At 39.9% G+C, this 12,028-nt stretch overlaps 1 protein-coding gene across 1 annotated transcript in view; it reads right to left on the bottom strand.

Moving 5' to 3' along the window:
- The window catches only part of SORCS1 (sortilin related VPS10 domain containing receptor 1), a 545,549-nt gene that overhangs the window by 446,366 nt on the left and 87,155 nt on the right, over positions 1–12,028 (bottom strand). The gene's annotated exons all lie outside the window — the stretch shown is intronic.

Genomic DNA, 12,028 nt, shown 5'->3' on the forward strand with positions numbered 1-12,028 from the left:
ACCATAGCTTTGACTATTCGGACTTTTGTTGGCAAGGTGATGTCTCTGCTTTTCAAGATGCTGTCAAGATTTGTCATCGCTTTCCTCCCAAGAAGAAGGCGCCTTTTAATTTCAGGGCTGCTGTCTCCATCTGAAGTAATCATGGAGCCCAGGAAGATAAAATTTGACACTGCCTCCATATCTTCCCCTTCTATTTCCCAGGAGGTGATGGGACCAGTGGCCATGATCTTAGTTTTTTTGATGTTGAGTTTCAGACCGTTTTTTGCACTCTCCTCTTTCACTCTCATTACAAGGTTCTTTAATTCCTCCTCACTTTCTGCCATCAGAGTGGTATCATCTGCATATCGGAGGTTGTTGATATTTCTTCCGGCAATCTTAATTCCGGCTTGGGTTTCTTCCAGTCCAGCCTTCCGCATGATGTATTCTGCATATAAGTTAAATAAGCTGGGGGACAATATACAGCCTTGCCGTACTCCTTTCCCAATTTTGAACCACTCAGTTGTTCCATGACCAGTTCTAACTGTTGCTTCCTGTCCCACATATAGGTTTCTCAGGAGACAGATAAAGTGGTCAGGCACTCCCATTTCTTTAAGAACTTGCCATAGTTTGCTGTGGTCCACACAGTCAAAGGCTTTCGCATAGTCAATGAAGCAGAAGTAGATATTTTTCTGGAACTCTCTGGCTTTCTCCATAATCCAGCGCAAGTTAGCAATTTGGTCTCGAGTTCCTCTGCCTCTTCGAAATCCAGCTTGTACTTCTGGGAGTTCTCGGTCCACGTACTGCTGAAGCCTACCTTGGAGGATTTTGAGCATAACCTTGCTAGCGTGCGAAATGAGTGCAATTGTACGGTAGTTGGAGCATTCTTTGGCACTGCCTTTCTTTGGGATTGGGATGTAGACTGATCTTTTCCAATCCTCTGGCCACTGTTGAGTTTCCCAAACTTGCTGGCATATTGAATGTAGCACCTTAACAGCATCATCTTTCAAGATTCTAAATAGTTCAACTGGAATGCCATCACCTCCACTGGCCTTGTTGTTAGCCAGGCTTTCTAAGGCCCACTTGACTTCGCTCTCCAGGATGTCTGGCTCAAGGTCAGCAACTACATTGTCTGGGTTGTCCAGGATATCCAAATCTTTCTGATATAATTCCTCTGTGTATTCTTGCCACCTCTTCTTGACGTCTTCTGCTTCTGTTAGGTCCCTCCCATTTTTGTCTTTTATCATGTTCATCTTTGCGCAAAATGTTCCTCTAATATGTCCAATTTTCCTGAACAGATCTCTGGTCTTTCCTTTTCTGTTATCTTCCTCTATTTCTTTGCATTGTTCATTTAAGAAGGCCCTCTTGTCTCTCCTTGCTATTCTTTGGAAGTCTGAATTCAAGTTTCTGTAACTTTCCCTATCTCCCTTGCATTTTGCTTCCCTTCTCCTCTCTGCTATTTCTAAGGCCTCGTTGGACAGCCACTTTGCTTTCTTGCATTTCCTTTTCTTTGGGATGGTTTTCATTGCTGCCTCCTGGACGATGTTACGAGCCTCTATCCAAAGTTCTTCAGGCACTCTGTCCACCAAATCTAGTTCCTTAAATCTGTTCTTTACTTCCACTGTGTATTCATAAGGGATTTGGTTTAGATTATACCTGAGTGGCCCAGTGGTTTTTCCTAATCTCTTCAGTCTAAGCTTGAATTTTGCTATGAGAAGCTGATGATCAGAACCGCAGTCAGCTCCAGGTCTTGTTTTTGCTGACTGTATCGAGCTTCTCCATCTTTGGCTGCAGAGAATATAATCAATCTGATTTCGATATTGCCCATCTGGTGATTTCCATGTATAGAGTCGCCTCTTGTGTTGTTGGAAAAGAGTGTTTGTGATGACCAGCTTATTCTCTTGACAAAACTCTATTAGCCTTTGTCCTGCTTCGTTCTGAACTCCAAGGCCAAACTTCCCTGTTGTTCCTTTTATCTCTTGGCTCCCTACTTTAGCATTCCAGTCCCCTAGAATGAGAAGAACATCTTTCTTTGGTGTCAGTTCTAGAAGGTGTTGTAAATCTTCATAGAATTGTTCAATTTCAGTCTCCTCAGCAATGCTGGTTGGTGCATAAACTTGGATTATTGTGATGTTGAATGGTCTGCCTTGGATTCGTATTGACATCATTCTATCATTTTTGAGATTGTATCCCATTACAGCTTTTCCCACTCTTTTGTTGACTATGAGGGCTACTCCATTCCTTCTACGTGATTCTTGCCCACAATAGTAGATATGATAATCATCTGAGCTGAATTCACCCATTCCTGTCCATTTTAGTTCACTGATGCCCAGGATGTCGATGTTTATTCTTGCCATCTCCTGTTTGACCACCTCCAGCTTCCCAAGGTTCATAGATCTTACATTCCAGGTTCCTATGCAGTATTTTTCTTTGCAGCATTGGATTTTCCTTTCACTTCCAGGCACGTCCACAGCTGAGCGTCCTTTCGGCTTTGGCCCAACCACTTCATTAGCTCTGGAGCTACTTGTACTTGTCCTCCACTCTTCCTCAGTAGCATGTTGGACGCCTTCCGACCTGAGGGGCCCATCTTCCAGCGTCATATCTTTTAGCCTTTTGTTTCTGATCATGGGGCGTTCTTGGCAAAGATACTGGAGTGGCTTGCCATTTCCTACTCCAGGTGGATTGCGTTTAGTCGGAACTCTTCACTATGTCCTGTCCGTCTTGGGTGTCCCTGCACGGCATAGCCCATAGCTTCTCTGAGTTACTCAAGCCCCTTCGCCACGACAAGGCAGCAATCCATGAAGGAGGCCTTATACAGTACTAGTGCACTAAAGCGACAAGAAGGAAAACTCTTTCCTCTTCTCTCACTACACTACTTCTGGCTCTGCTGCCATTTAAGAAACAAGAATAGGAATGGACAGAGACACTTGGTGCAGCAGGGAACTTGTACAGAACCTGCCCCTATTCTTCACTGCCAGCACCATTATCTATTTGCACTGCCAAAAATTTAAAGTGTCATAGAAAATGTTGCAAAGAACAATGAATTAAAATGCTCTTTAGTTTAGATCTGTGTTTCCAAGATTGGGAGTCATGACCCCCGGGGGGGGTTGCAAAGTGTTTTGTGGGGGATCACAGGCTGCCTTATATGTGTTGTAGCCCTTGTTAAATAATTTCTTCCTCGACCTTTCAGATCAGGATATTAAGGACAGTGTGTGTGTGTGTGTGTTTGTAAAAAAAACAGTACCTTTGGGACAGAAAGATGCCTCAATATTTTGAGAAGGGATGACTTTACCCTATTCAAAATGCCTTTTTATGCAAATTTGGCAGGGGGCACAGCTTACTTGGCTATTATAAAAGGGGGCTCAAAAAAAGTTGGGAAACATCGGTTTAGATATTAACCAGTCTTACATCTTTCATGCTTAAAATTATTTCTTTGGAATGATTTTTTTAAAAATATTCTCACAAGCAGTAAGACTTAACATCTTACTGAATTGCTTCTGTGGAAAAGCACTGCCCTGGGCATCTGTGGGTGGGCTTACTCTCAAAAACAGCCACTGTAGGGTGTCTTCACTGCCTTGTTTCATAAATGAAGAGATGAGCTAAAAACAGAGGAAGCCCTGAGCAGGTATGTAAGCCCATGCTAAACTTCAAAATTCCCTTAACGGGGTCAAACTGACTCACACAAAGTTGGAAAGATTTCTTTGTGTGTGTAAGGGAGAGAGAAAGAGAAGGCATGGAGTTTTAGAGTATAAAGCTTGTTTTTAAAGACTCACAAAGATAAGCAGCATTTCCTAAACCCTAAGCCAGGCTGGAACTGGACAGAATAACAACAACGAAAATGATAACAACAAGCCATCAACTCAATTCTGCCTTATGTCAAACCTTTTCAGTGTTTTCCAGGTACGAAGTACTCAAAAGTTGTTTACCATTCCCTTTTTCTGGGGGCATCCTTGGGCTGTGCAGCTTGCTCAAGGTGACACAGGCTGGCTTTACTCAATGGAGGCACAGTGGGGAACTGAACTCACACACCCTGTTTCCTCAGCCAGATACTTAAACCACTGAGCTATTCAAGCAGCTCAGGCCATGTTGCTCCATGCAAATTAATAAAACACCAGAGCTTGACATTTTTATTTTTAAAAAACTTTTTTTGGACTACAACCCACATACATCTCAAGCTAACATAGGTACAAAAGCTGTAGACCGTTTTCTTTTCCTGGCTCTGATAAAAGGCAGTGCCAATACATTTCATTTCTGCCTTCTGTATTTTCTCCCAGAAGGATTTACGGCAGCAGATGAAGATGGCCTATTAGTCTATGACCACTGGCTATGCTGCCAGCAGCTGATGAAAGTTCAGGTGCAACAACATCTGGAGGTGGAGGTCCTATATCCTTGATATGCCCTTGGCAGGTGATTTCGATAGCAGCTGTTTGACTTTCCGAAGTGCACTTCATTAGTGGCAATTCAGTGCATTCAGTAAAAGTGTGCCCTAAAGGCTCCCAGACTCCACTGAATCGTCGTCGTAATAGATAATTGACACTACAATTCCAGGGGATGCCAGAGTTGAAAATAAAGAATTGGAAAAACTAACAAAGTATATAGAGAGCTGGCAATCGAAACATCTTGCTTCTGGAAGAAACACTTCAGTGGTCCCTGTAGTCATCGGGACTTTGGGAACAATACTGTATCAAGAAATTTCACACAATACTATAAGCAGTTGCAGATTTCTGAAATAACACTATCAGAGCTACAAAAAAAAAAAAAAAAAACCCAACAGCAATATTAGGAACAGCATACTTACTGTGTTGATATTTAACAGATAGTTACATTTTTGGTTAAAACTTGTATCTGTTATGTAATGCCAGTCAATGCTTTTGTAATTTTGACTGTGCCTGGTGTTTTGAATAATAATAATAGAAAAATCCCCCCAAGAGTGCAGTTTGCTTCCCAGAGATCACTATGGGTCATAATTTACACTGTTTCTAAGTTTTTGCCCCAGAGGCTGTTCTTTAAGAAAAAGTATCACCATACTGTATTTGCCCTAGAAATACAAATCACAATGGGAGGGAGAGGGAGAGGGAGAGAGAGAGAGAGAGAGAGACCTGGTTCTAAAAAGGTCCCCTATGGCTTGAAACAGGACATAAAGGGGTTGAAATTGGCTATATAGTGCAAACGATAGAAGCTTCAAGGGGATATGATTTGTATTTTCTGGACAAAAAATAATAATGGTACTTTTGCCAGGATAGGGAAGTTTGAGTAGATGTGACTTTCAGTGTTCTTGGGTATGATGATAATGACACCCAGACCCTAGGAAGTTGCTCTGTATCTGGAAAAAGTCAAAGTTCCATGTATGTGAAAAAGCTGAAGGTGGAAAATGCTTTAAAAGCAGGATACATAACATGTTTGACTCCTCCATCCCCCACATACGAATGATTCAATAAATTCTAAGACATCATCATCTTTGAAAATCAGGATTAAGCCCTTGCATTTTCCATATACAGCCTCTCTTTCCTTTTGTCACATTCAGTAAGGGATATATAAAGCCCAATTTCTAGTTTATCTGTTTTCTTAGTAATGTTTCATGAAGCAGGTCATACTTGCTGGAGGGAAATAAAAGTTGTTTTGAATGCAAGATCTGCACATTTGTCATTTTTGCCAGCCTAAACGAAACACAGTATTATGTGCATTATCTCTACTTTATCTCTGCCAGCTGCAGTTTGCTGCATATACAGGAGTAAAAATTGTTTTACTTTACTGAATTATACATCAGGAACAAGTTCTTTTAGCAGCTGAGAGAGTATAGGTTTCCCATTAGTTTAGTTACTCGTGTCATATAAGTAATTTGGATAAAGCTTGTAGAGCCTGCCTGGAGATTAAAGTACACCACCTTACTAGTTTAATACTACCAGCTTTGGTTTCCCAAGTTGTTTGTCTGTGTTGCTGACATGTGCAAATGTGTGCAGATTGGGAAAAACTAGATGTGCTGTTAAATACATATTTCAAGTTAATGAGCAGGCTTTCAAAAATGCAGCTGTCCTCCTGAATGGCCATAAGAACACATTGGATAAAAACCAGCTGTCCACAGGAAATAGGAGCCCCAGTATTGTTCAGTTATAATCATAGTCATTGTCATCATCATCATATTAGAACTGCAGAGCTGAAAGGGACCCTATGGATCACTGAGTCTTGCCCTGTCAGGGAGGCACAGTGGGTAACTGAACTTTCAACCTCTTGCTCTGAAGCCAGATGCCTAAAGCACTCGAATCAGGAGAAAATGTCCTCTCTACAGTGCTTGTGTGAGAAAGACAGAGCACTTCCTTTTCAGAGGGGAGGGAATCTTTATTTCATCTTCTTTATGGTATGCTGAGTGACAATCTGCTATAACATAAGAAGTGTTTGAAGGTCAAACCTCCAGGATTCATGGTCTAACTGAAAGGGCATTCTTCTCTTCAAGAATACCATCTTCACCAAGTGGTTGTTAAATAAGAGCCAGTTAATCTGTATTTGAAGAATGAGCTACTTTCCAACTATGGGCAATGGTGGTTCTCCACAAGTTGCTGGACCCAGGCTTTACCAACAACTATACTGTCTAGGATGATGAGGGATCTGTTGTCCAACAACATCTGAAAACCTGTACAGTGGACCCTCGACTTACAGACGGCTCGACTTACAGACTTCTCTGGACGCAAAATTTAGGTTCGACTTGCAGACGGAGAATCGACCTACAGACCAGAAAAGAACCCCAAAATGGAACAAAAATGGAACAAAAACGGCCGGTTACAGGATTAATCGGTTTTCAATGCATTGTAGGTCAATGGAGACTCGACCTACAGACTTTTCGACCTGCAGCCACTGTTCCAATATGGATTGATTCCGTAAGTAGAGGGTCCACTGTAGTTACTTATCTACAGAGCAGATAATACTGAGGTAAAATAACAATTCATTTCACTGAGCATAAGGCAACTTTCTTTGCTTGTTCAGTACTACGGATTTCATACTTGGGTAAGATTGGTTTGGGCACTGCTCTCATTAACTCTGAACAAAGGATCAGGCCACAGATAGCCACAACTCTGGATATGCTTGTGTGGCACAATCAAGAATTTATTAGCTCAGAATTAAATTATGCAGGATTTTGGCCTATTTAGTTTAAACTGCATTCTAATTGAACCATTGAACTGCCTCTCTGTTATTAAAGTTTTAATGAATAATCAACATGCCTTTTTATTTTTTAATCTAGCTTACTAGCTTGGCTTTTTAATTAGTCTGCTCCATGAGTCTAAGAACGCCCCTTCCATTTTCAAGCATTGTTTTCCCCTCATTCTGTCAGCAAGACTTATCATTCCAATAATGCAATCCAACACTTAGCATTGCCATCTCCCTGATGAGAATGAAACGGGCAACATTTTCCTCTTGCTCTTTCCGGAAGAACAACAAAGGCAAGAAATTAAAGGGAAATTAAAACTTAGAATGTATTCATTTATTTACTTTTTTTGCCATGCAATGCATTGTGTTGGATAAGGACAATTAAGAATAACGAAAATCAAAAACATTACATGCTACTTTCCTTGCCAGCTGTCTTCTTTATAAGTAGATAGACATGTACTCAGCATATCTGATAGCTGAATGATCAGACACCATGTACAAGAGAATAATCTTCCTTCCTAATAAATGGACATCACTGAAACTTACTGAGCTGACTAAATTTTGCATTTTCCTATTTTCTTGGAACTATAAATACAGATGTATGTTACTGGCTAGAACAAGAAAGTTTAGCCACGTACAGTATCTCTTTAAGGGGACTATCTGATCACTGCACAAATTGTGAATGCCATATACAAAGAGAAATGATAAATCGGGAAGCATCTATTTAATTTTTTTCAGCAAGAACTTAATCAACCACTAATCATGCATACACCTTATCTCTCGTTCAGTGTTTACTGAATTCATACATCAAAGTCTGCCCTGACGTAGACTTTGATGTATGTTTTGTTTTGTTCAGACCAAGACTACCTGCATCCCGTTTTGAGGCTGATAGGAAATGAGACTTTTCTGCATGCCTTTTGTTTCTTTCCTGTTATATATATATTGGGGGGGGGGGGTTGCACATAAAAATAAGACATAACACAATAAAAATTAAATTAATCATAAACATAACGAATCAGTAGGGAAGAATTTAAAAAAGAACAGGAGGGGAGGAGTCTCCCAGAAAACATAACAAATCCATCCTCAACTATGCTTTGAAACAGAAAAAAAATCTACGACACATGAGAGGACAAGGGACAAACAAACATTCTGTACTCAGAGTAGTTCAAGGCCACCAACAGGAAAAGACTCTGGTCTGAATACCAACCTGACCTATAGTGTATTGAATTGTATTGTATTGTTTTTATTTCATGTACTTTGCAATGGCCTGTGTGCCACGCAATTAAACTTATATGTGTGTGAACCTGACCTAGGTATAGGATAGTCCTCTAGATATCTTGGTCCAAAATTTTGATTTGAAACCCAGGGAAGTGGATAAAATGTATGCGTTATAGCAAGGGTAGGGAATGTATAACTTTTCAGGTATCTTTGGATTGCAGCTTCTGGACAACACAGGCAATAGTGAGGGAAGACAAGAATTGCAGTCCAGTAACATCTGGAGGGTGATACATTCTCCCATCATTTTGGAGGTTTGTTGTAGAAGAATTCTTGCCACAACACTTTATTAATTCTATGCAGAGAATTCTGAAGTAATCAAATCTGGATGTTGATATAGTATCTATGCAGGTTTAGGGAATTTGCCTAATAGCTAAAGAGATATTAATGAGGTGTTGAATAAAAGCATAATGCGTACGGATTTACATAGGTCACAAGATGCAACCGCCAGAATCAATTCAAATGGACAACACTCAGAATGGGTTTAGTAAGAGTAGTTCCCTAGTCATTGCCTAAGCAGCAGGGAGGTAGGATCTCAGAAGTGCCGGAGTCTGGCCTTCAGTTTATCCCAATACATGCCGCTACCACTGAAGAGTAAATTGTCAATCAAGGGCCAAGAAACAGAGGGAGCCATGTGTTTGTGCTGGAAAAGAGTTGGAGTGGCAGAAACACAATAATTTCTCACAAATGTTGCTTATTTAAAAGTTTGTATAACAGATTTAACACTGCTTTCACAACATTCACTTTCTCAGTCCAACAAATATGCTGATGGGGCTTAAAATACAATATCCATCTGGTGGCATATTCATCTCCCTAGTTTTCATATACAGTACCATTTCAAATTATCCTGAATCTCCAAGGGACTGTTTATCAGGGATTCCATCATCAACATTTTGAAGATTTATTGTACTTTTATCTATTATCAAATCCAGGGAAAACAATTTCCTCTCCTCCCCATAAAAGCCTTCTCAGCTTCCTTGTTTTCAGTAGTCGTAGTTTTTTTTCAATTATGATTCTACCCTGAATTGCACTGGTCTGAACAGCACGGTTTTGGTTATGCATGGAATTTTTTTTCAATAAATAAATATTCCAATAAAAATACTTCAATCAATCAATCAATCAATCAATCAATCAATCAATCAATCACTACTGTGCCTCTGGCCACCCAGAATCCCATGAGTTCAACACTGAAGGCGTCAAAGTAGTGTAGATGCCCCTACATCCAACATCTCTAATTCAGCTTCTAGATCAAGGAGTCATAAGGACCTTTAAGGCTGACTACCCACTATACTGCATGGAAAGAATTGTCAACATTATGGAAGAAAACCCCAATGGAGAGAACACTGTATGGACCCAGAACCTCCATCCAGGGCTGTGTCACTTGCCAGACAGTAGGCAGAGTGATGCAACCCTACCAATGCTCTGGCATATTTGGCACATTTGGGGGATATTGTCATTGTGAAGCTGTTGACATAAGTTTACCTACATATCAATAAGTGTACTGGTCACAAAGTAAAAAAAGCAGAGCAGCTGAGTGGCAATAATGGCAGCTGCCTTCCCCAGTGACTTGTATTTGTGGAAAAAAATCAGTAGGGTCATGCACATGCCTTAACACTAAGGAATACATTGATACACAATTGAAACAAAATAACACAACCCTTCTGACTAATGAGAAATGAACCAGTTACTCCACTGGCCGGTTAAATGATTTGATAAGAGCCGTGTGTTGTGTGACTGGAAATTTATACAACGAACTACATGAGGTATGAGTAGGGAACATTTGCTTTGTGTGATCGAGCCCTAAGCCCAGTACCAAAAGATCCACAGTAGCTCAAGCACTGACAAAAGAAACCAAAAAGAATCGTCTGTACAAATGTGTGAAGATTCATTTTTCGTGTCTTGTAAAGAAAAGACATCTCAATCAAGATGAAAAAACCCATTGCAAATCCTCCAGACCCTGCAAGATGACAATGTCACATCATGTTTCCTCATGTTTTGCACAAAATATAGTGACTCAAAACTACTGCCTTGCTTTCAAGCACATATGCAGTCTTTGCAGAAAAGGACAAGCTGATTAATTAAAAAGACAGAGACAACTCATCCAATGCTTCTTTAATTGCTAGTTCACATTTTCCCATAATGAACAGTTCCAATGAACATGTAAAAATTAGTTTCAGAAGCAGAATCATTTCAGGACAAACAATTAAAAAATAATCTTACCATTTTGCTGAAAGAAGAAAAAAATCCATGTTTTCTCATTCACTAAGGAAGGACAAAACAAGACAAGATTTACCTCCTTAATTTCTTGGCACTACTAAAAACTACTAGCAGCTTCTTCTTTTGTTACCATGTCTCTTCTCTTTAACAATGAATTCTGTCAGAAACAGCTAATATGTTATGAAGACGCTGGAATGTGATGGTACTTTAAGATCTCAGTGGGAAAATATTCCATTCATTTGTTGACTGAATCACTCCATTCACATTTGCTGGCACTGCTCAATTAGTATACTGGCAAGACTGGATAATGAATGTATTACATCACTGTATTTGTGTACTTCTTTCTAAGCTGAATCAGTAGCATCATTTACTTTATGGACATTTAATGGGAATAGCTGTTTGCAACTTTGATATAAAGCTGATGTACATGCCAGGATGAGAGCACCTTGACTGATGGAAGACTGAAGTAAGTTAAATCTACATCTCTGAGATGGCTTACCTATTGCTCAGATATTTCTGTTCCCAACTACAGTTCTGTGTTAATAGTGCTAGTCATTGTCGAGAATTTCTGCACTATACAAAACAAACAAAGATACAAGACAAAATTCAATATTTTTTATGGTTGCCATCCCATTCCCGGCCATGTGCACTATAGAGTTTCTAGCTGAAACACTAAATTTTATTCTGTGAATTTGAGGAAGAGGGCTGTATCTCACAAAAACTCAAGACACAATAAATATGTCAATCTCAAAAGTTTTCCAGGAATCCTTTATTGCTTTAGTTATAGCAGACTGACATGGTCTATTTAGAAGTTCTTAATTATGAACATAATACATAACAGCGCCATCTTGTGACTAGTTGTCAGATTACTGGAAAGACTGAGACTGATTGCCTTCCTTAAGTGGGGATGTCCCTCCCATTTTTTGTGTAGCCAAAGCTGTTGGAGGATGGGAGTGTATGAAGGAATTTCTTATACACACCAATACACTTGCCTACACTTAGGACTACCATAGTTCATAAAAGTAAGGGGTTTGAGTTCCAGGTCCAGATAAGATCCTGATATCCTTAACCACATGATAAATTCAGTTCAACTGAATAGCAATTGCTTGAAAGCAGTCTAGAGGATGATATTTTACTAGATTATGTAAAGCCATTGACAAGATAAAGAGTCACTATCCATGAGCACCTGTGGTTTGTTTAATTATTTATAGCTTCAGAACTGAATGACTTTGACTCAACTAATATCCACTGTGCTAGCAAACAATCCAGTGCATATGAGGAAGAAGAAGAGGCTGGCCAAGTCAGTTTATCACAACCAGATGGCCGTGAAATTTGCGAAGTTCATCTTATACAGTGGTGCCTTGCATTACGATGTTAATTCGTTCCAGCGAAATCGCTGCAGAACGAAAACATCATAAAG

Source organism: Pogona vitticeps, chromosome 3 (assembly GCF_051106095.1).
Source record: "Pogona vitticeps strain Pit_001003342236 chromosome 3, PviZW2.1, whole genome shotgun sequence".
Lineage (NCBI taxonomy): Eukaryota > Metazoa > Chordata > Lepidosauria > Squamata > Agamidae > Pogona > Pogona vitticeps.